At 43.1% G+C, this 23,882-nt stretch overlaps 1 protein-coding gene across 6 annotated transcripts in view; it reads left to right on the top strand.

Moving 5' to 3' along the window:
- Window positions 1–14,667: 14,667 nt before the first annotated feature.
- SCMH1 (Scm polycomb group protein homolog 1) overlaps window positions 14,668–23,882 on the top strand; it is a 56,037-nt gene continuing 46,822 nt past the window's right edge. For 5 of the 6 annotated variants that reach the window (XM_063140691.1, XM_063140695.1, XM_063140693.1 and 2 more), the window contains exons 1-2: window positions 14,668–14,731; window positions 21,558–21,622. The gene's annotated coding sequence lies outside the window, so the exon portion shown is untranslated. Of the gene's footprint in view, window positions 14,732–15,098; window positions 15,128–21,557; window positions 21,623–23,882 lie in introns of those variants that run through there. The other variant, XM_063140692.1, reaches the window with a different exon arrangement.

Here is a 23,882-nt window from a genome sequence, read left to right on the forward strand (position 1 = left end):
CTATGAAAGGAGAACAGGGGCCTTGAAGTTGCTTATCACCAGCACCTGGACAGAAGAATGAGTAAGGTCACGCGAGCAGCTTCCACGCTAGTACCGCTTTATAATGATACTGAAGTGCACTGACAACTGTTGGGGCACATTGACACACACCACACCCCATTTTCAAACCACTTTCATATCTTGTTCTATCCTGCTATGGCGAGTTGTACTCTATTTCTGTTTAATTTGCATTTATACATATGAAGTAGCATGTGTACATTTTCTGCACATTGGTGTCCTCTTTATGGGCAATTGACAAGTGATTGCTCTAGCCATACATTGCTCCCCTTCCCCTGGCTTATTTATTTATTTATTATATTTCTATACCGCCCAATAGCCAAAGCTCTATACCCCCCCCCTCTACCCCTTACGCCTGGAACGCTCTTCCAGAACATTTGAGAACTACAAGTTCAATCGCAGCTTTTAAAGCTCAACTAAAAACCTTTCTTTTTCCTAAAGCTTTTAAAACTTGATGTTGTGCAGACTTTATACTGTTAGTTTTACCCTACCCTGTGCCTGCTTACCCTACCCTGTGCCTGTTTGCATTCTCTTCCCCTCCTTATTGTTTTACTATGATTTTATTAGAATGTAAGCCTATGCGGCAGGGTCTTGCTATTTACTGTTTTACTCTGTACAGCACCATGTACATTGATGGTGCTATATAAATAAATAAATAATAATAATAATAATAATAATAATAATAATAATAATAATACCCTGCAAAAAAGCCAAACCAGCCCTGATATCTCCACAACCTTGCCTCTGATACATTTGTAGCCTATGTGTCCTCCCTCCCTCCCTCTCTAGTACGCTTTGGCCTAAATCTGATTTAACTGCTGTTCCCACTGCTCTTCTGTACCAGAGTTTTTTTACTAGAAAAAACGCTAATTGGTTACAGCAGGGATGAGCACATGGTGTGAGATTCACAAGTAGGATCTCTTTTGATGAGGGAAAGGGCAAGACTCAGCACTTGTGAAATGCGGCCCAACCAAACCCACTATCCCAAATCCGCTCTTTTCATGTGGGAAGTGCCTGCCTTGTGTCACATGAACGTTCCTTCATTGCTTGGGAGGAAATGGTTGGGACGACGAAGAGATGAAACGTGCTAATAAGCACAGGCAGTTAAACGCTCGCTTTGTCCTTCCACACAACATGAACTCATTTAGCCAGCTGTCGTGCTGACCTTCACTCTTACAGCAGGGCTTACAGCCATGAAATAATGTTAAATTAAACATCAGATTGAGAGTCTGTGGCAAATCACAAACTAGGAAGGAGAAAACGGCGACCAGTCCAAAGAAGGGATGACATTTCATTAAAAAAGAAAAGATAAAAGAAGATTAGTTAATGAAGCGATTTACATTTTCTCATAAGGAAAATAAAAAGGTATCTTTCTAAAGAAGAAGGACATACTTTGGCCATGGCTAGACCTGCAGATATCCTAAGGATCACCCCGGGATCATCCCTGTGCATCAACATGACACACAGGGGATCCCAGGAGCAGGGAAGGATGATCCCTCCCTTGCCCCGGGATATCGGCATAGCCTTTAATCCTGCTTTTTTATGGTCTTGGGATGATCCTGAGAATGTGGAACATGTGGGTGGGTGTTACGGGTTGTCCCAGCTCCTCGCGAGTAACTGCGAGGAGCCGGGAGCTGGGCATGGGGCACAGAACTCCTCAGGTAGGGTGACCATATGAAAAGGAGGACAGGGCTCCTGTATCTTTAACAGTAGTATTGAAAAGGGAATTTCAGCAGGTGTCATTTGTATATATGGGGAACCTGGTGAAATTTCCTCTTCATCACACAAGTTAAAGCTGCAGGTGCCCTGCCCTCTTTTAAATCTGGTCACTCTAGTATAGCTCCTGCGGCTTTAACTATTGTGATGAAGAGGGAATTTCACCAGGTTCTCCATATATACCTAAGGTTTATCCCAGGATTGTCCCGGGGTCATCCCTGTTCATGTAAACGACACACAGGATATCCCAGGAGCAGGCAGGGATGACCCCGGGATAAACCTTAGGTCTAGCTAAGGCCTCAATTCCCCAGATAGTTTCACATGTTACCACTCCCAATTTAACCCCTGTCAATGGGTTAGTGAATTGGGAAGGGTGGAGGCATTTTGCCACAACAGCCCTAGCCTACCAAAACTGTGGAGGGCAATCAACTTTTAACAAATGAAGACAGACTGAAGGAGAACTAATTAATGTACAGATGAATCACTAGCTGTACTGCACAGAAGAATGAATATATTTCCTTGAGAGATGTGTGAGCTTACCCAAGAGTCAAGCACAGCTTCTGATTCTATGAGTTCTGTGTCAGCTACAGTAACCTATGCCCATATTCACTCTCAGCAAAAGAAAGGCTTTGATCAAAACGTTCAACGCATTTGACATAACAAGGGTCTCTGCAGAATGCCATTAGCCGTGAAAAAGCAAATGAAGGAAGTTTCAGAGGGACTGGAATTAAGAGGCAGATGCTGCTGCTGCCACAGTCTCAGAGGAAATCATGGTTACTCTTAATTAACAACAAAGAATCACAACCACAAGGACAACTTCAAAACGTGATTCAGAAACGCAACACTTTTCTTCATCTGCCAATCCTGAATCGTGAAGCTCATGAACCCAGCCCGGCACAAAACCAAAAGGAACTCTGTCCTTTGGTCATGTTTCTCATTCTAACAATAAGGGCCTACATTTCTAGCCCAAATTTCAACTAATGAAGAAAGCAAACACAGCAGTATTCAGAAACAATGCAAATGGCATCTTGTAGTCAGGAAAGCTTCCTTTGTGAATGCTGGTGAACATGGCTCTTGCAGCCAATTTACAAGGGAAATTCTAATTGCAGTTTTTTAAAAAATAATTTCTAAAAGTGCTCAAGGTTGCTGTTTTCAATACAAAAATGAAGAGGGAAGCCATGGCAATAAATACTAATTTGTAACAATATGGCTAGAGTGACAACCATGCCAAAATTTCGTTTAGTTTTTATTTAGAGCATCACCAGATGGGAGAAATCATGTTTCCCTACCATCATATACTGTTGCTTTGCTCCCTGATTCACTTCTGCATTGGGGATGAGCTCAGATTACACGAGGGAGTGTGCAGAGACCACGTGGCCAAAGCAGAACAGCAGGAACAGTGCCCTTTATAGCAGAACTTTCCTGCACACAGCAGGAAATCCCAACTTTTCACAAAAAGTTGAGTTTTGTGTGGCTTATTTTAGGACACAAAAACAGGGAAATGGAGCAGGAGACGCATGGCATGATCACTAAATACAGCGAATTGGCTTTATTGCACAATTAAGGCAGGATTTGATTCACAATCAAAGCAGATTATAAGGTGGAAAACTTCTGAGTCCTTTGCATACAATTCATAGTGATTGCACAGTACAACACTGGTGTGATAAAGCTTTATGTCTCTCTCTCAAGACCACCAACTGAATGTGAAATATAATTGTTTTATCATTCTTTGATTTGCCCAAAGGCAATAAATTCCAGGACTTTCCACCTTTCTTTAGAGAAGTGTAAGGTGTGCAAAGATATACAGAAGCACACTTAACACACTTAAGACAGCTGTTAAGTGTGTGAGGTGATCAGGAACAGAGAATGCCATCCCGTTTTTCAGCAGAAGTCAGATTTGCATGGTGTTGATTGGCTGGTCTTTGGGCCAATCGTGAAGCCACATCTCTCTCCCCCATGAGCCCAGCAAAAGCACCACTAGCTGCAATCAACAGGGAAGAAACCAGACCTGAGTTCTATCCAATGCTGGTAAATTATATGGAGGGGATTTTTTTTAAAAAAAGTCTCTGGACAGGATATCAAGAAGTTTACAAGAGCAAAACAAATTGCCAGTGGAGTCATAGCTTCAGCACCTTGGAAAGCTCCTTTAGAGTTCTGGCTGGTTCTGACTGAAATCTGGAATGGATTCACAGCCTCACCCAAATTGGAACCGCCAGTCTCCACTGCAAGTTGCCCAAAGAGGACAAACAACCGACAGGGAAATGTTAAGTTGGAGTAAGCTCACGTTCTCAACTCCTCGGAACTACGCAGATGAAACAAGTTGATGAAACAAGTTGTGATTCCTGCCTCTTTTGACTGTTGCCAAGGCTGCCACTTGGGAATTGGCAGCTGGGTTAAAGAATGTCCCACATTCTTTAACCCAGCTCCCTATCTCTGGTGGCAGGACAGTCAAGAACTTCTCCAGGATCACCAGTTCCAGAATCTATAACTTAGAATGCTGCTCTGGCTTCAGATGGCAAAGGTACCACAAGCAGGTGCAAACTTTTAGGGGCCCTTCAGCCTCATGGTATCAGAGCTGCCAAAAGTGCTAGCGCTGTACAACAAAACTGCCTGTTTAGATGCATGGTGCCTCAACCAATATCTTTGTAGTCTTTGAGCGTGGGTTAGTGTGTTGTGTGAACAGCCCCAAGGGAGTCTAATGGTAGAATAAGAAATTGAGCCCAGCTCTCACCTGTCCTAGTCTGACATTCTAACTAGTACACAACATTGGTTCTCTACCATCTACCCACTTCGGATCTTGGTTCCGCCAGCACTGATGAGATGCCCTCAGAGAAGCCTCTGCCTCTCATCCTGCTCATCTTAATTCTCTTTCAGATTAAGGTATGGAAGGATTCCTAATCTTCTCCATATTCAAAATGGGATTGCCTTACTATTAGGGATGTCATTCAGAATAATGTCTGAATTGCCATAAGGATTATGCTACAATAAAAAGCCTGTTCATCTTTAAATCTCCACATGACCATTCATTATTTTGTTGTTTGACAAATTTAGACTACAATCCTACACAAGTCTGTCTGGGAGTAAGCCCCAGTGAATGCTGTGGGACTTACCGTATTTCTTCGATTCTAAGACGCACTTTTTTCCCCATATAAACATCTCTAAAAACGGGGTGCGTCTTAGAATCGCGGGTCATTTATTATTTCTTAGAGTCAAAGCTTTTTTTCCGTTGGTGGTACTGAAATTAGTGTGCGTCTTACAATCGATGGCGTCTTAGAATCGAAGAAATACGGTAACGTATGAGTAAACATGCATAGGATTGCACTGTCACATGGTGACCCTTCTGGAAAAGCTATTGGTCTCTCACCCAGTGGTCAACCCTTGCAAGTGGCCTTCCAATTCTCTACTCAGGGCCGGCCCTACCATGAAGCAGAGTGAGGCAGCTGTAGCAAATTCTTAGCTAGTCAGTTTATTAATATTGTTTTCCTGCTTGAGATGAGGAAAGATGCTTGTGGGATTTTCTGCCTCATGTGCACAAATAATGTGCTTGCCTATGCACCAGGACTTGGGTGGCTGAGGGGCACCAATTCCAGCTCTGCCTCAAGCAGCAAAACAACTTAGGCCAGCCCTGTCTGCAATATTATGTATTTTGTGACAGAGTGGCTTCTAGGAACCATGTCTTCCGATATGTTTAATTTTACTGCTATATGAACTATAGAAGCCTGTGTGGTTTGAATGTGATAGGGTGCTTCTAGAGTCATATTAATTCTAGCTAAAATTTCCTTCCAGGATGAAAGGGCATCTGAATAATCTCAAGAGAAAGTGGGAGAGCTTTGCATGTGGTAATCCACACTTCCAAAACTATCTGGGTTCAAATAGTATTTTGTTTGTTTGTTGAATAAACCATAACTGGACATTCAACATTGAGGGTGTTATGGATGCCAAAGCAGTAGACCTGATTGTATTGTCTGCATACCTTCTCCTTATGTGATCCAGGCTTTTGCAACCTTTTGGAAAATGCTAATTTTTAAGATTTGATTCTTTTTGCTATAAGAGTTTAACAACAGACCCATGCATGAAGAAAATTAACACTTGTCTTGGAAGTGAGAGGAAATTGCTGGATGAGGGACATCACAGCCTGTCATTTTAAGTTTTTCTGCTGCAGAATTGCTTGTTCCCAGGAGAGCAGAAAATACTATTCTCCATGGAGAATTGGGGAGGGGGGAAGGATTGTGAATTGCCCTTGAGAGAGAAAGCAGGCCACCTGGAATAAACGGAATAATTTTGCATGGCATTTCCCCCCTTATTTTCCTACCTTATCTCTCCTCCACCCCACCCCCTCTTTAGTCACCCTCCCCTCCCCAAAAATAAACCCTTTCCTCTCTTTCTATTTTAGATTATGAGCCTTTGGAATAAGCGATATTTGAATAATAGTATTGCTGATGGTGAGCCCTTGAGACGGGAAGGCTGCAAATCTCAGTGATTAAATATTCCATATGGAGCACTTGGATTCAAGATATATATAAACAGAATAATTTGTTCCCTGCTGCAGAAAGATGGGGACCATAGACAAAATATAAAAACCCCACACACCTTTCTATAATTATGGCAAATTAGCACCGATGTCAGTCTCATGAATATAGAACTGTAAACTGAAATAGATGGAGAATCACATTCAGCCCTGCTTCCTCTATATCTATATCTTTCTCATACGCACACACATGTATTCACAGACCTTCAACAATCATAGACACAGATGGAGGCAGCATGGTAAGGGACTAGCAATAGACTTTCCAACTGTTGCTAAGTGCTCTTTTTCCTATCAAGCGCTAGCCCAAACAGCAGCGAGATATACAAATGGCACTTAAAGTCTTTTTCTTAGTTGTGCCATAATATAGTCTTCCTCTAAAGAAGAAGGGGGCCCTCTTCAATATGAAGTTCCCTGCAAATAGTGCTCGAGTTATTTGGGGGGGGATGACTCCTCATGAAATCCACAAGCCTCCCGTGTTCTGATCTCAACACACATTGGGCCCTTTGTCTATCCAGGCAGCTAAATACACATCCAATCCACATTTTTTATGTAATTCAGTCTTCAACTTCATTGATAACGGAACTTGAACAGCAAGAACTTGATCCTCTGCAAGCAAAAGCAAGCAGAGGATCAAATATTTAACTCTGTAGAGGGAGGTTGAATGGACGCTGAAGCAGATTGAAAAGAAAGAAATGGTATGGATGAGGTGAAAATAAAATGCATGGCCAGGCCTTCCAGACTTCTGCTCAGGATGGCATTTGACCAGAGCAGAGGAAGGCTTACTTCTTACTTACTTCTAGTGAGGAATAAACTGGCCTAAAAACAGGTCTAAACATTCTCTCTAGGAACAACCAATCAATGCATGATCAGTGGTGCAGGTAGGGTTGGATGTTGGGACTAAAATCCAGGGCCCTGCAGTCCAGGGTCCCTCAAATGACCACCCAGAGAGCGGCAGGTGATGAAGGCATCAGAAACAAACTCCATTTTAATTATTAAAAAATTAAAAATTAAACTCAGTGAAAACAGTCATAAAACACATACTATTTAAAAAAAAACACAACAATTAAAAAAGAAAAAACAGCACCCAACCCAAGAAGAGACCAGCTTATATGTCAAAGGAATGCTTGAATAAAAAATGTATTTGAGTGCTGGCGGAAGGGTATCAGAGAGGAAGTTACAGAGCCAGCTGCAGTTTCTGAACAATTTTCAAAAGCAATCCTACATATAGCATGTTACGATAATCCATACTGGATGTAACTAAGACATGAGTGATCATAGCCAGACCAGACATCTCTAGGAATGATCACAGTTGACACATTAGCCTCAGCTGTGCAAACACACTTCTGGGCACTGCTGAAAGCTAGGCATCCAGGTTCAATGAATAGTACAAAAGTACACTCAAACTGCAAGCCCCAAGTCTTCAGGGAGTTGTCCACATAATTTGTTAATAGTACAGCGTACTAGCTCCATTATTAACTAATTAAACCACATTAGCTACATGTGCACCTCTTCACAGGGCATAAGCAATACTATCTCAACAATAGACCTAATAAATATTTTACTGTCCTTTGCTGTGTTGTCTTGACTCCAGTCCTGTGAAGGATGTATTTCTCTTCTTGAGATAGTTTGTCTATTGTATATTGTCTAATGCATAGATAATGGCAGCTGCTGGGTGGGCCTTCTAGCAACTGGTAAAAGAACCATGTATGAGACAAACTATAATTAGGAGGAGTGTTGCCCTGCAAGATATTGAAATGGTGAGATGCTGGAGTAGAACATGTAGCACGGTCTGGCCTGTGGGAGCATAGTGCCACTCACCTGGTTGTGTCATTCTCTTAGTGTACTCTACTCTGTTGCTTACATAGACATACAGACTCCTGCTCTGATTGTGGATGTAGCTTAGTGCTACTTTACTGTTGGCGTAAAATTTGACAGCTTCAGGTTGGATGTCCATCCTACTTAATATTAGCTCTGGTATTTCCACTGCTAGCTTTGCACGGCATAGTTCAAGTCTTGGAACTGTATGCTCAAGTTATGGTGCTAGTTTGGCCTTATCAAGGATGAATCCAATGTGATGACTGCCTTCAAAGTCAGTCACTTTCAAGTAGTCTACAGCAGCTATCACCTTTGTTGAAGAACCAGAGAAGATGCAACTGTGATTGAGACTGAAACCTAGGCCACAGCTAGATCTAAGGTTTATCCTGGGATCATCCAGAGTTCGCCCCTGCCTGAGCACTGGATCCCCTGTGTGTCACCTAGATGAACAGGTTTGAAACCTGGACGATCCAGGGATAAACCTTAGGTCTAGCTATGTCCACAGTCAAACTTTCTGAAGAGTTTCTAAGGAATTTTTCTACACTTCACACTGTGAAGAAATGGCTATATATAACTATTGTTGTCCTGTAATGTCTACTTTGTGTGCCCTCTATGAGGCAATAATGTATCTGAGTAGGTTTGGGGCCTTGTGCTTCTTACTTTCAAGTAGTAGTTGCTCAATGACATTGTGAATCAGGTAAATTCAATTCTCATTGGTTGGAAATTCTAGTAAGGTAGAAAAGAGGAGTTGAGAAATTACATTTATGGTATGACAGCTGGCAGTTGAGTTAGTTAATCTATAGTAGTCAGGGAGAGAGAAGGTCTGCTGGTTGGTGTATGGTATTTTTAAAAGACTAGGAGAAAGCTGAGGAGAAAGTGATTACTAGGCTTAAATAGTAAGCTATTCTTTCTCTGTGGGATAACCATATGTGATGGGTGAAGACCAGGAGTAGGGAGCAGGTGACTGTGTTGTACCAGGAAGCTATCCTAAGATCATTTTGCCAGAAGTTACTCAAGCAGGCAGCAAAACCCCAGATAAACTGTCCAAGTAGCCAGTTGAACAACAGGAAGAGCTTTGGTGTCAGATGAAGACTGTGCCCTGTTTGTGTCTGTATTTGGCTGGGATGGAGGTTTGGGGAAATTGGCCTGAGGTAAAAGAAGTCATTTAAGAGGCTTGTAGCAGCAACATGTCTCTGGAGTCCTTAAGAGTTGTCCCTAACCAGTCTTTTGAAAACCCCAAAGTAAATATTAGTAATCCCTTATGTACACAATATCTCTCTAATAAATTACTTGTTTAATAGTTCATCTTGTCTGTAATGTTGATGCCCATCTCATGCTTAACCCTCTTATACCAGATAGTAGGAGGTTTTAAAGTATTCTAACAAAATTGGTGGCAGCAAGAAAGGGTCATCTTGTGGAATCAAGTTATAGTGGCAGAGAATTCCTTAAGCCAGTAGAAATAAGTATTTGCTATAAATAAGAAACCCCGTAGGTGGGATTGCCTGATGAAGGAGCAGTTTCCACATAGGTGGTGGCATTGCTGGGGAGAGGAAATCCCCCATATCCACTCTTGTCTCTTATCAATGAACAATGGAGTCTCCCAATCCTGAATCACTGAAGAAAGCTTTCTTAATAGGAATTTTCCCTGGATGTTAATAGCAGCTGCAAATCTTATTGATTTTTCATGTGGGGTACCTGTAAGCTGGATGGGTACTTCAATGTCCGAATTTAATCCAAGACTGCGTTCAATTGGTAGTGTGCCATTTCCTAAATCTAGGGCTATCAGTGTGTGTGTGTGTGTGTGTGTGTGTGTGTGTGTGTCTGTGTGTGTCTGTGTGTGTGTGTGTGTGTGTGTGTCCCTCTGGAGAGAAGGTTTTCATTACTGTAGGGCTATTGGAGGCTGTTTTGTAGATCCTCAAGTTGGCTGTGGCTGCCATCTTCTATGTCCTCTTGAATAGGTTGATGGCTTCTTTTGCTGTCAGCACTGATTTTTAATGGCTATCTACATAAATGTTTCTTTCTGTGAACTATCACATATCCTGACCATACTCCTTCCCTTCTTGCTGTGCTGTCATACACAATCCATGGGTGACCACTGAGGATGAAGGACTTTTGCCAAAGACATGAACTCACTTCCATTACTCAGCTACTTTCATGTTGAGGTTGTCATCATTGTACCACAGGAATCTCAAGTAGTAGAACATCTTCTGGATGTCTGCAGTAATTGCTGTGTGTTCTTTTTTTTTCTAACAAATAATCTCTCCTGGGATGTCATTATCTGTACGCTGCCCTGAGATCCTAGTGATATAGGGCAGGATGCAAATGTTTTAAATAAATAAATAAATTAGTTAAGTCCAGCCCAATGAGGAGAACATTATTCAAGGGAACTCCTTAAATCAGATGCTTGAGTCAAAGTTCACTCTAATTTGTCCATGTTTCTGTCGGTAATATACACTAACGGTTGAAAGGTACCAGCTTTCTTCACCCTCTCTGTCAGGTGGAGCTTGTTCTGTATATTCATTCTTTGACATAATTTTTATGAAACTCACAAAGTTAGCCTTCACCTCCAGCTTTCTCTCCAAGGTCCAGTGCAAAATGAAGCAAGATGAGGGTTTGTTCCTGACTGTTAGGAAGCTGACGTCTGGGTGTATGGAATGGGAATGGTTCCACGTAGTTTAAATTTATCTCTGAAAAGTTCTTTATCATTTTCAGGAACTCTTTGTCTTCTACTGAAGGAGCAGGCTGGTTATCATCCTTAACTGTCTGTGTTCCCAAGAATGACTCCTTGCTCCTGCTGTGGTTGATATCCCTGCATGGTTGAGCAGTTCCAACTGGGCACTCTCTCAAGCAAACATTTTCTGCCTATCTACTCACAGCTTGTACATGTTTAGAAGCATTGCATTCGTGTTTGGGCAAGGGCCTGCACACATTAAATTGTCTGTCTGCTTGGATTCTGCAGTCTCTTTGTGTGTTCAGCTATCCTGTCATTGTATGCACAAAAGTAATGCCTCTTCCTAAGGACATTGTAATGCAAGCAGTGAAACTATCCATCTAAGATAATTCCTAAGCTTCCTTTAAGGCTAAAAAGTGGGAGGGCGATGGAAGGATGAGAAAAAAGAGTGGGATGTGAATTTTGTAAAGACTGTTAGAGCTGGGCAGGTAGAGGAGCTAAGAGGAGAAAGGCAGTTGGAGGAGATGCTGAGGAGGCCAAGGAGGGAAGAACAGCTGAGGAGGCGGAGTAACAAGAGAAAGCAGCAGAGGGAAGCGGAGCTGCTGAGAAGAAAGATAAGTGATGAAGACAAAGAGGCAGAGGCAGAAAGCGCAAAGTCTAGCAACAGCAGTCCAAGAAACAGTGAAAGTGACTGTAACTGTCATAATAATTGTTAACACTTTATTTGTAATAAAGGGTGGTTTAGTATTAGAGTTATTTGCATTTGGTCTGTACGGGGTATACTTGTTTAATTAATATTGCTTTTGACTGAATATCTTAAAGCTAAGTAAATATTGAGAGAGAGAGAGAGAGAGAGAGAGAGAGAGAGAGAGAGAGAGAGAGAGACTCCTGAGTGATTTCCAATTTGCCCCTCCACATCCTAATAATAGAACCCAGAGTTATTACACAGACTCCGTACAGATTCAGTTGAACATGTGTAGGTTAGCGGTATGGCCTGCTTCCTTCCCATTCACATTCACTGACCACAGTTTTGTTGTGAAAAAGCTGCTCCTTGATCCCATCACTGTGCAGAGGTTGAGGGCAGAGCTTGCCACCATGATCCTAATCTCTCCTTCTACATGTTGATTCTACCCCTATTCAGAATATGACTATAAGGATATTCATATGAACACCCATCAGGTCTGATGTGGGGAGTGGGGTTATACATGGTGGCACGCCCTCCCACAACACACACACACTGTTGATATGCATGCATTTGAAGCAGCCCTGCACATATAACATGCCTTCTTAAGTGGGGGTATTCTGGGTAATCAGGATCCCCTCTGTAGGGAAATACTGTATGTGCATTGGCTGGTACATACTTTAGGCCCCTTCAGACATTGGCCACATGTGAGGCTGGAGAGGGGGGAGCATGGCCACCAGGTTAGGGTGACCAACTGTCAGGATTTCCCCAGATTTGTCCTGGTTTTTGTTCTTTCCATGGTGTCAGGGGGGATTTTCTATAATTTTCAATAATGTCCTGGAATGACACACCTTCCCCTTTAAGGCTGCCATTAGCATGGCAGGAGGGAATGACATGCTTTCTTGAGGCACATCATTCCCCCACCCCGAGCTCCAATTGTGGTCTTAAAGGGGAAAGTGGGTCATTCGTGGACATTATAGGAAAGGCCCCAATTGGAGTGGATGGTGGTGGTGCAGAATGAAATCCTTTCCCCTCCTCCACTCCAATCGGGTTCTTTAAGGTGGCGGGGGAATAACGTACTTTCTGCAGGACTCAGAAAGCTGCTTCCCCACACACACACTAGGTGTCCTCTTTTTTGGTTTCCCAAATATGGTCACCCTACACCAGGTGCAACCCTGATCCCCCTCCTAATGGGATGTTCATACAAATTCCCCTATTATTTTCCCCAAAAGCAAAATAGGCACTATAAGCACTTTTTATCAGCTTAGGTTGATATATCAACTATGCCCTTATCTGGACAGAGATAGCCTAGCTACAGTGATCCATGCTCTGATAACCTCTCGTTTGGATTACTGCAATGCGTTATACGTGGGGCTGCCTTTGAAAACGGTCCAGAAGCTTCAGCTGGTACAAAACAGGGCAGCCCGTTTACTAACAGGGACTGGCCAGCGAGATCACATTACGCCAGTCCTTTTACAACTTCATTGGCTGCCAGTCCAGGTCCGGGCCTGATTCAAAGTGCTGGTATTGACATTTAAAGCCCTAAACGGTTTGGGGCCAGGTTATTTGAAGGAACGCCTCCTCCTATATGTACCTGCCCAGACCTTAAGATCATCTACAGGGGCCCTTCTCCGTGAGCCCCTGCCAAAGGAAATGAGGGAGGTGGCTACTAGGAGGAGGGCTTTCTCCGCTGTGGCACCCCGGTTGTGGAATGAGCTCCCCAGAGAGGTCCGCCTGGTGCCTACACTGTACTCCTTTCGTCGCCAGCTGAAGACCTTTTTATTCTCTCAGTATATTAACACATAATTTTAACTTAAATTCAAATTTCACTGTTCTAACTCTGTATTTTAATTTTATATCAATTTTGCTGTGTGGTTTTATCCTGGTTGTGCTTTTTATACTGTATTTTGTATTTGTGCTTTTAACCTGTTGGTTGTTCTATTATGGTTTTAATTTTTGTGAACCGCCCAGAGAGCTTTGGCTATTGGGTGGTATAAAAATGTAATAAATAAATAAATAGGTGGTGAAAGTTTACTTTTTTATATATACTGGAGCATCCAAGTTCCAAATAGAAACCGGTTAGTCATTTAGATTGAGGCAGCATGACCAGAGAGACATACAAAGAGCAACCTGTACACACACACGTGTGTGAGAGAGAGTATGTGTGCACGTATAATCTAAACAAAAGATTTATGAGACGCCTGTCTTCACAAAAGTAGCACATGTATAGGGTGACCCTATGAAAAGGAGGACAGGGCTCCTGTATCTTTAACAGTTGCATAGAAAAGGGAATTTCAGCAGGTGTCATTTGTCTATATGGAGAACCTGGTGAAATTCCCTCTTCATCACCACAGTTAAAGGTGCAGGAGCTATACTAGAGCGACCCGATTTAAAAGAGGGCAGGGCACCTGCAGCTTTAACTGTTGTGATGAAGAGGAAATTTCACCAGGTTCTCGTTATATACAAATGACACCTACTGACATTTCTTTTTCAATACAACTGTTAAAGACACAGGAGCCCTGTCCTCCTTTTCATATGGTCACCCGACACATGTACAACAACCTAACACTAATCTCATTTCGCCTGTGCTAATGAACTTGCAACGGAGGGCGCTGCGGAGCAGAGCCTGGTGCTGCCACCGCGTCCCGCTACCCCAACACGTGCATTCCTTAGAACGTCTGAAAGGAGCGAGTAGTGTAGCCAGTACTTTCCCAGGGACAGCTACCAGAAAACATGGAATGTGCGCTGCGCCCGCTAAAAGGAGGCAAGCTGTAGGTGTTGGGCCGGGTGCAAGGCTTGAAACCGTAAGGCCTGCAACCGTCGGCTGGGCGGTGTGTGAGGCAGAGGCCGTTTGAAGGGAGATGTGGCAAGGCTGTCACCGGAGCTCGTTGTGAGGGAAACTGTGTGGAGAGAGAGAGAGAGAGAGGCCGCGGATTGATGCAGCCGCCGCCGCCGCGGTTGTAGAAGAGGCTCCTCCTCGTCGTCGGCGCTGCGTGAGGCCGCGGCGCTGCTCCCGCCAAGCGAAGGAAGGAGGGAGGCGCGAAGCGGGGCTCTTTCCCGCTCTTCCTGACAGGCCGGACTCCCCGGCGCGTCCTCAGGCGGCAGGGGGCGGCGCTGGGCCGGGCCGGCTCCTTCCCTCTCCCCCCCTCTCTCTCTCCCCCCCCCCCCCTCTTTCACCACCTCACTGCGCTTCGGAACATGGCGGCGGCAATAACGGTGGCGAGGCAGTGAGGGAGCCTCAGCGCTCGGCGGCCGGCCGCAGGTGAGCGGGGAAGAGAGGCGGGAAGCTCCGGAGGCCGTGGAGGGGGAAAGCCGGCTAGGCCGGCCCCTGTCAGGAGGGGGCGAGAGCCGGGTCCGGCCTGGCGCCGAGGTGGGTGGGGGGCTCCTCCACCTAGCGTAGGCCCAGCCCTCCAGGGGCAGCCGAGCCCATCCGAGCGGAGTGACAGTAGACCGGCCCACACCCCTCCCTCACGGTTGGACCCGCAGAGGCCGAGCCTGTCGTCGTGGGCCGCCTCCGCGGCGAAGTCCCTCGCTTCGCCTGTTTGGGATGATGTCAGATCCACGGAGCTGCTTTGGGTGGGCTTAAAAATGTGGTGGCTGCCCGCCCGCTCGCCCGCCCGCCCCCCTTCGCTTCAATGGGGTGCTGTTGGTGTTACAGGTACTGCCGCTTATTTGTAGCATTAAAAAAATATGTATCTCCTAATATCTTAAGTCTACTCTTCTATTTTCCCTCTCTCCCCCTCCTCCTTCCTCGTTTTGCACAGAGGCCTTCTTTCGAGCATCCTCCCGCCCGTCAGCCAAAATGAATGTATATGGCATTGACTGCCACATGATGTGGCCATGGCTTAGATGCCTTTAACAGGCCTTGTGGGGCTGTTGACAGCTCCTTGGAGGAGGATATAGGTCTGTAGATCTAGCCAGGGCTGATAGCCATGAGAGCTAAATGGAACTAAATGTATACCTCTGAATACCAGGTATGGGAGGGCCTTTGCCTTCATGTCTTGTTGCTGGGCTTCGACAAGCATCTGGCTGGCTACTAGACTAGATGGGTCAGGGCTCTTATGTAAGAAGATATTTAGGCTGCCTTTCTTTTTTAAGTTCTAAAATTCTGAGATTTTTCACAGGCCCTTCCTTTCCTTTTCTCCTTCACCTGGCCCCAAACAATCAGAGAGCTTCAGCTATTGGGAGGTATAAAAATGTAATAAATAAATAAATAAAGGATGATGATGATGTTAATAATAATAATAATAACCTCCCTACAACCTTTTGGCTCTGCCAAAAAGGCTGCAAGAGACTGTCTAATGCACACTTCGGGCTATGTTTTTTTTAAAATAAAACAACCAAAAAACTACTGCCCTTTGGCTAAAAAAAAGTGGTTCCACAACAGTGTACAAAGCTAAGTTAATTGACAATACAATAAAACATCAATCCAAAAAATGAGAGAGATAAAATCGACAAGTCATCAACCAGCTAAAACCCTACTATAGTATTAAAACTAATTAAAATACCTGGGTAAATAAAAACATGTTAACCTTGTGCCTAAAAGAACACAAATGGTGCCACGTATAGATCCCTCAGGAGAGCATTCCAAGTCAGGGAACCACCACAGAAAAAGCTAACACACCTCTCTCATATTTTAATCCAGATTAACTTTATAATGTGTTTTATGTTAGGATTAGGCAGGCATTATCTCTTGCCCACTTTGATTTGCTTTACTACATCCCTGTCCCTTTGTTTGAATTGGTGAAAATGAGTTAGGCTATAGTTTGGGTGGCCTGTAGACATGGGTTAGACTGGATTTTATTAGCAGATGAACAAAAAATTAATAATTGTGTTTTATTATTGATAAAAGAAATCAAGCTGAGATTTTTCATTCTCGCCCTGCACATTTATCTCTTAGTGCCTGGCATCCTGATCCTAAACATACTGTGGGATAGGGATGTATATGTTCTATTTGCATTAATGAGGGTTAATAGTATATAATGCATTTAGCATCAGGATACTTTACAGAACTTAGAAAATAACAACAGTGCATATTTTGAATGAATGCAAAATATAAAACCCAAAACGTTATCCACTCTCTTGTGTATGTATGTATCGTTTAGATGTGCCACTGTATGCATATCATTCTTACAGTTTGGAAAACCTAATCAACAGACCAGTATCTATTACTTTTTGGAATGTATGTGGTTAAATGTTAGAAATTTGATTTTACGCTCAGTACATTTTAATGTAGGTATGTGCTACCCGATAACTATGTGTGTGTGTCATGTTGGTAAACTACAATAGTTCGTTTTGGGGAACAGGTTTAAGTTCAAAGTAAAGTTTCTATCATGTCTAAGTCTCAGTGAAGTAAACTACTTGTTTTTCACTAAAGGATGCATGTGATCTCTTGACTAAAGGATTAAGATCTTAGCTAAACATATATATTCAAGGAGACTAGAAAGGGCTAGCCATCTGATTGAGTGAATGTTACTGAAATGAAGGCCATACAAATGGATAGATAACTAATGCATTGTTTAGTTTAGTGGTTCTGTAAATCAAAAGATGTCTCAGTAATCCCACATTGCATAAGCTAACATTTCAGTTATACATTTCAGTTACAAAGGTATAGTAACCAATGAGCAGTATAGTTAAGATTGTGCCAGATGTTTCTCAAATATGGATAGAAAAACTCTGGGACAAACGTCACATTACACGTGTGTAAACCAAAAGCCACAATTAAAAAAAAAAAAACCTGGGAGAACAAGCTCAGAGGACTGCGATTTTGAATGGAGAAGAGATAACCCTTTCCCTGCTGATCATTTTGTTATTTAAAATCCCCCTGCTTCCTTCTCCCCTCCACCCACTCTTCCTCCTTCCCCAAAGACACTGATATACTTCTTAACAGGGGTAAGTATGCATGGTTTGAAGGCAGTAGCCTTGCTGAAGCTAAGCAGGTCTTGCTGTAGTCAGTGCCATGATGGAAAATTGTTTTGGAACCTTATGTAGGCTGCCTTGAGTTCCATAGGGGAGAAAGGTGAAATAATAATAAATAAAATATGGAACTCTCCACTTCCACTATGAAAGAAGAGAAGAAACCATTGTTCTTTCAGCCTAGTGAATATAGTTCAAGAAGAAATGGTTTTGTGAACCGCCCAGAGAGCTTTGAGTATTGGGCAGTATAGAAATGAAAGAAATTAAATTAAATTTAGGCAAACGTTAGGAAAAGCTTCCTGACTTAAGGGCTGTCCAACAGTAGACCAGTCTGCCCATGGGACTGCTATCCTTGAGGGTTTCAAATAAAAGCTGTGATTTTTTATCTCTGATTAATTTTCCTGAAGAAAACTTGGCCTAATCTACACCTACTGCCATTTCACAATGGAGGAGGGATAATTGTGAGGTTTCCCACTTCCACAATCGTCCCTCATGGGCACACACAAGGGAAGTTTCCCGCAAGTAAAGGAGAGCCGTTGTGGGAGGACATGCGCACCGTGATGGCACTTCTGAAGGTGTATTGGGAGGGTACAGGACACAGATTTTTTTTTTAGTAACTTCTCTGAGATGTGCACAGGCGCAAATAAACAGAAACGCAGGGAGGGATAAGTGCTGTGTCGAGGATGCGCTCTTGCACATCAATATGGTTGTGTTAAAAAAAAATACAGTCGGCACCAAAACACGCCAATAGCCAATCAAAAACTGATGAAAATGGTGGCCGCCCACTCCCGCACAAGTCCAAAACCACTGGACACGTCCCTGACAGTGGGTTGGCTGTTCACCGAGCTGGGAGCTCATGCTGAACAGCAACAACTTTGGGAAGGGGGGCACACCAGCCACAGGCTTCAGAATCGTAGCGAGAGAGCTGGGAAAACCATGGCAAAAGAAGTCTGTGATATTCCTGAATGACTGATCACCGCGGAAGTAGGTGAACGTAATGTGGCACGGTAGGGACAACCTTGATATTATGCCATAATAAACAGCTGGTGTAGATTAGGCCCTTATTTCCTTAAACCAGATATTTAGAAGCTGACTATGCTTACACATGGTGAGATAAAAGTAGCTTTTTATGCCTAGAGGTTTTGCTTTTAAAATATCTGAATTGTTCTAGAATTAAAACTTGGTTTTAAAAAGATATACCAATGCTGAAGCCTGGGTTAAATGAAACTGTTGAAAAAATCTCAGTCTAATATTAGGGTTAATTAAATCCAAGCTTAACTCTGATTCTTTTACTATTAAAAATAAGCCTGCAAACTGGTCTGCTTGCCCACACATACCTAGCTTATACATTTGTAGATTGGAAAAAAAAAAGAACTAACTCTCTTCCAATTTCTGAACGTTTTCTTGCCAAGTCAAGAGTCTTGTTGCAGGCAACCTAGCAAGTCACTGTTTGCAAGCTTGTATGATGAAGTGGAAAAATCAGTTCTTGCTTTCCTTCCAACTGAATGTTTACATACAGAAAGTGGAAGAAAATCCTAGGACATTGTTATCTGATCATAGTGTGGATTGTATACTGAGTGTAACAAAACCTATAGGGTCATTTGGGGGAGAGTGGCACAGATATGAATTAAGGAGAACTACTGTGAAAAATTTGTATGTGCTTACTCCTTTGAAAGCAATAACCTGCAGATTGACCGTTCATACTGGGATGTGCATTTTGATGTGCATCTGATTTATCCTGGGCCTCATTGTACAAGGATTTAGAGCGGAGGTGGGGGACCTCTGCCTATGGGCTGGATTTTGCCCCCACTGCCTCCCAATCTGTCCTGCTGTCCCTTCTGCCCTCCTACTCCCCTATGCTGCAATTAAACTTTTTAAAAGCCTCCACTGGTGCTAGTGGAGGGTTTTTCAAAGCCTAATTGCTACATAGGGGCATTTTGCAGGCTGCTCACTGCTGGGGAGAGAAGGTCTAACCCCTCCCTGAGTCACATGCAACAGTTACGCTTTTTAAAGATCAAATTGCAGGATGGATAGGTGTCCAGGCAAGCATGTCAGGGGCAGAGCCTGTAGCTGGGGAATGGGCAGCTTAGCCCCCTTACATTTTCTCAACGGACAAATAATTAAATAATTAAATAATTTTAACGGACAAATAATTAAAAACCAGTTTACAATTTTGTCTGTAAAAGGCCTACACACCAGATGAACTGCCACCCTACCTTTTTGTTGTCCTCTCCCTCCCCCAACTTTTAGGCTGGCTACAGGGGCCGCAAGCAAGCAGCAGGGTTGCCTCTCCCACCTTGAGCTGTGTCCCTGCCCATTGCTGGCATGCAGCCCTGGAAGTGCTTGTCGAGCCAATGTGTCCCTCAGGTCAAAAAAGGATGCCCACCCCTGATGTAGAGAATGTATGCTTAAGGCAATCAATCTTGCCAACTCTACCCCCTAGTTCCTTAAGCTCCAAAGAAATGGACTCACAAATAAGCAACCCTCAGTTTCCTAGCCAATGAATGGGACCAGAGTATGTTTCTGTTCTGCTCTCTAGTCCCAGGGCACTGGCAATTGGAGCAGAGTGTTCTTTTTAGCAGTTGTGTGTGTTTATGCGTGTGCGATGCTGCTCGTCTGGATAATAAATGTGGCCAGGCTGGACTTCTCCTCACCATAATGCTCTTAAGAGGCAGGGCATGATCCACTGCGTAGTGGCAGAGGCCACAGTTTACTTCCCTTCAACTCTTCCATCCCAAGTTTATTTATGTACGCAGTGAAAGATGATCTCACAAGACCAAAAGTTAGTCATATCTCTTGGCAAGCCATATAGGTGGTACAGCGCTTCTACAGTACAACCGAAAGTAATGATTCCCACCAATATAAGGCTGTGCGTGATTGAGCTAGAAGTAATTTTGAGGGAGCTGCTGAAACTCTAAGATTCTACTTATGAATGTAATCTTTTGAGAGTTCTGTTTCAGCAAACTTTGCCTTCTTATTTTCTCACAACTTCAGAATGTGGATAGAGATAACTTTTTTCTCCCTTTCTGAACTCAAGAATGTGTTGATCACCCAATGAAACTGACTAGCAACTGATTCAGGTCAGGCAAAAGTACTTTTTAAGATAATGCATATCTTATTTCTGGAATATATAACCACAGAAGCTACTGATGATCATTACCATTAATTGCTTTAAAGGAGGATTAGATTGTTTCGTAGAGGCCATGATAGCTATATGGAACCTCCAGTTCCAGAGGCTCTGAATACCAGTTGCTCGGAGGCAAGTGAGAACTATTATGTCCTGCTGTGGGTCTTTGTTAAAGCACTTAGCTAGTCACTCTGTGGAAAAGGAACATTGGACTAGATTAACCAAAGGTCTGATCCTGCAAAACTTTATTTATGTTCGTTTGTTCATGAGTGCTAGAAAGTCAAATATTCTTTGAATGAGTGCTGAGAATCTAGAGTCTCTGTATAATATTGACAGTTCATATCTGTTTTAAGGCCCATTGATTTTATTAGGGGAATTGAGCATGTGCTGAAATTTACTAAGAAGTTCTTAACTGTGGGCGAATTAGATGTGGCATTTGTCATGTGCTTTGCCCTTCAGTAGCTGATTCCCCCCCCCCCTCTTTTTAACAGTTGGGTGCTGGGAGCAGTGGATCATGATAGTGATTTGGGGTAAGGTGGCTTTAACCCTTTGCCTCTGCGGTCCCGAGTAGAATTTCCCCTTCTCATACATGCTATTCACAATGGTAGGAAAAGTTTTTTTTAAAAAAAAAAATCAGCCACATAAACCATGTAACAAATACCATTTCTAGTTTGGCCCCATGTCTTATCATTCAGTGCTTGCCAAATGTCTTGGGCAAGTATGCCATAAACCAAGACATATTTGAGTGTGCCACTGCAGTCCCTTGTGCCTTGGAAATAATTTTGCCTCTAGTCTGCTGAGCCAAGGAGGAGGCACAGCATAACAACAGAGAGGCTGGAGTGTGTGTAGGACTGACATTTATGTCATAGCTAGGCCACAGCCACTTACGTTGCCTATGCCGCTTACAGCATCCATGCTGCAGGTTGCCCACTCTTATCCAGAAAGAGAACCTGAAATAGAAATTAAAATCAGTTGTTAAAATCAACATTGTTTTGATGTCTTCTCTGACCTTTAATCACCTTTTGTCTCTTTCTGTGTGTCATAGGAAGTGGGTGTGGCTTCCTCTTTCCAGATCAGCCGTTTGAGATGCCGATGAAGGCCACATATCTGGTGAGTATATAGTTATGACGACCATTGCTGAGTTCCTTGGTGCTTTGGGAGTGCCTTTTTCCTTACGTTGCTTCCTACTTTGTGACCCACGAACAAAAGCTTTTTGGCTGACCATCTTTCAGGGTTGTGGCCAACACCAAATGGTCTTTCTCTGTAGTGGACCTCAGTTTCTGGACTCTATTACCAAATTCATTGTGACAGTTCCAGAAGGTTGGCTGTTTTTAAACAAGCTGGCAAGATCTTTCTCTTTAGACAAATGTTTGCAGCTAAGGTGTTCTTCTAATGCTGTCACTCTGTTTTTAATCTGCAACTATTATAACATTCTGTTGTTGCTGCTGTAATTTTATTGACACTTCATTTTGCTTGTAACCCACTTTCTGAACTAATGTTGGAAAACGGCTGTAAATTTGCCAAAATAAAATATGGGCTCTTAGGTACTTATAGTTCCCATGATCGGAGAGAAAATTTCTGCCGGTATCACCTTTCAGAGTTCTCTATTGTGTCATTGTTTGATAAGGGATATGAGGGAATGGTTTTCTTCATTTCAGAATGTGACAAAATTTTAAGACCTATTTTAACAACATATTTATAGCAATGCAGCATGCAGTGTATGCAGTGGGGTGTAGCATATAATCTTTGGAACTCATTAGCCTTTAACTCTCCTAATTGCTTCTAAAATGCTACTGAAAATGGTCAGCAAACACAGCACCTGTTAGACATCAACTCAGTTTAGATAACACATTTCTCAGCTGTTGTTTTAGAACTCCACGTTGCAATTTTTATTGAGAAATGTGTTGTCTGATGGGAAAACTCCATGCAGTGGTGGAGGTTTTTTTGGAAAACACTCCATGCATAATATCCACACTATGCAGTGGAGAGTTCCTGCACAACTGTTTGTTGTGTGGAGGGCTCCGTGGAATTTTCTGTTGAGTTGACTTTTCCCACTGGCTACAGAGTTCCTTGGCAAAAGCAGCAATTGCTGCTCTAGGAGAACCGCCAGGATTGGGTGTTTTTTTTTGCCACAATGGCAGATGGGATACCATTGGGAGGACCGGGGGAGGAGAGAGGGTGGAGGAATTATCAATCAAACATAGTGATAGATTTTACTCAACTCCATGGTAGCCCACAGTCACCCAGTGGTGGAGTTAGAACATGTTGTGTGGGGAGTACCCCCTAAAAACTCAACTATTGAGTGGAGTTTTCACACTGTGTTGACTAACGTGTTGTCTGAACTGAGTCATCATCATCATCTAAATTCACACACACCACACTCTGTTTGAGGTTGTCATCTTTCCTCAACAATAGTTGGCTCTTGTCTATTCATCCAAAACGTTGGCTCCTATTCTAGTTTGCTCTTGTGCCTGCAACAGTGCAGCAGTCCAGCAATCCCTACTTGCTGTAGTTTTACTACTATTACCATGCCACTGTGATCGTGCAAGTATGTGTGACTGTTAACTCTTTTCCCATTCAAAAAATACACTAGGCAGCTCTACTGTTGGAACATCTGACACTGTGCCAGAGACTGCATGAGGTTCCCACTCTTTTGTGATAACAGTATCTAGGGAACTGTTCTAATTAATGAATTGCTGGAACTGTTTGCTGCTGTCCTGTTGAGCATATTGAGAGCAGATACAGTGCAGTGTTTCCCCGAATGTGCTGTTGCTGCTTTTAGTGTGTAGAAAGATGTAAATAAATGGTGGGGGTGGACAGAGGGTTAAAGGGGTAGTGTTACAAGTGCACATAGTAATTGCTGGTGTAGGAAGCAAGTTTTTGTAGAACTTATTAAAGCTCATTAGTCCTGTGTCTTGTCCTTGGTCTCACACTTATATTCATTGACACTAATGACAAGGATAAAAGAGATGAGCTCAGAATTTCCTTCTTATTTCTTACACTCGTCGTCTTCTGACAAGGATATGTCTTCCCTTTGTATCTGCCAAGATGTCTCCCTTCTCTGTAGTACCTATCTTCCCTAGTCTTGGCTTCAGCTTCCAGTACACACAGCCAGGAGATTCCCAATAGGCAAAGAACTTATGCTCCCTAGTCACTGCCTCTTGGCATGCATGTTAGCTCAGAGCTTGTCTGGGCTGCCTGCCAGAAGCTCTTTGCCCTGTTCTGCCCTTCCAGTATCCCCTGCTGTTTTGTAGTTTAAAAAGAGGCCAGAAGCCAGAAAGAAGGCTGCATGCGTATGTGTGTAGCTACTCAGAAGAGCTTGCTGGGAAGCAAATATTCCCTGCAGTGATAGGTGTTGTAGGCTATGGGA

The sequence above is a fragment of the Elgaria multicarinata genome, chromosome 13 (genome assembly GCF_023053635.1).
Source record: "Elgaria multicarinata webbii isolate HBS135686 ecotype San Diego chromosome 13, rElgMul1.1.pri, whole genome shotgun sequence".
In the NCBI taxonomy this organism is placed as follows: Eukaryota; Metazoa; Chordata; class Lepidosauria; order Squamata; family Anguidae; genus Elgaria; species Elgaria multicarinata.